At 46.9% G+C, this 1169-nt stretch overlaps 1 non-coding gene across 1 annotated transcript; it reads left to right on the top strand.

Annotated features, from left to right (window-relative positions):
• Positions 1-451: 451 nt before the first annotated feature.
• TRNAD-GUC (transfer RNA aspartic acid (anticodon GUC)) lies at positions 452-523 on the top strand. Its single transcript has one exon. It is a non-coding gene; the product is annotated as a tRNA-Asp (tRNA).
• The last annotated feature ends 646 nt before the right edge of the window (positions 524-1169 follow it).

The following is a 1169-nucleotide window of genomic DNA, read 5'->3' on the forward strand; positions in this document are numbered from 1 at the left end:
GCTCATCATATAAAACTTAAGGCATGCTAGTATTATCACCAGGGGTTAGACGTTATCACTACCAGGGGTTAGAGGTCACCATTACCTGAGGTCAGAGGGTATACAGCCTTCCTACTCCTGCTTAACACACACCATTACTTTTTCACAAGGAATCTAACAGGTATATAACCCTGGGAGAGAAAAGCCAGCTTCTTCTGAGTATGGGCCCAATAGAATTTAAAAAAAAAAAAAAAAAACATTTTTTTTAATGCATGGGGCAATGCGGGACAGATTGCTAGCAACCCGGGACAGCGGGACAGACCCCTAAAATTGGGACTTTCCCGCGAAAATCGCTTTGCATTGCATTGCAAAAAAAACCCTAAAAATCTGCATGCAAAAGTCATGTTTTGGAAGCGTTTAAAAGCAAATTGCTTATCGTGGCGTCATGTAAAGGAGAAGTGCGCACAGCTTTTCCTTGTTAGTATAGTGGTGAGTATCCCCGCCTGTCACACGGGAGACCGGGGTTCGATTCCCCGACGGGGAGGTGTGCCTTTTACCACCAGGTGTCCCCCATATCACAGGAAGTTTAAAAAATAGGAGCGTTAAGCCTTAGGCCTTGCATATAAATAGAGGTGAAAAAAGAAAAGTATCTACAGGTACTGCGTGCAAATCTACCAGTCAGCCCTATGCCCCTATTTTCCCGCCTGGCTGAAAGATGAGGCTTGCGAAGGTTTATAGCGCATGTACGTTCCAGGCGCTGCCGTTATGTGAAAGTCATTGCCATTTTTGGATGCGACGAAGAAAGAAATACGTTTCCCGGCGTGAAAGAGAAAATGCCTTAGCAGAGGATGATTTTGATCCATCGACCTCTGGGTTATGGGCCCAGTACGCTTCCGCTGCGCCACTCTGTTTTGCTCAGGCACGCGCACCTGTTGTGCGCCGCAATGCGTTTTGGTCCACTGAGAGCTTGCCTGGGGAAGGGGCACCTTGCAAAGTCCTTTAAGGCTTTTCTTAAAATCAAAACTCTAACCCAATCAGGGCATATATACTGTCAGGCTGCTGGCAAAGCTGTTTCCACCAAAGCCACTCCCATTATTAAAATCATTTACCCAGCGTGCCTCTGCAGTAGTGCTTGGGCTGATGCGCTTAAGCAGTTGTAGGAAGAAATGGAGCGTGCGCGAGCTGGCTAC

This window comes from Bombina bombina, chromosome 2 (assembly GCF_027579735.1).
Source record: "Bombina bombina isolate aBomBom1 chromosome 2, aBomBom1.pri, whole genome shotgun sequence".
Classification (NCBI taxonomy): Eukaryota; Metazoa; Chordata; class Amphibia; order Anura; family Bombinatoridae; genus Bombina; species Bombina bombina.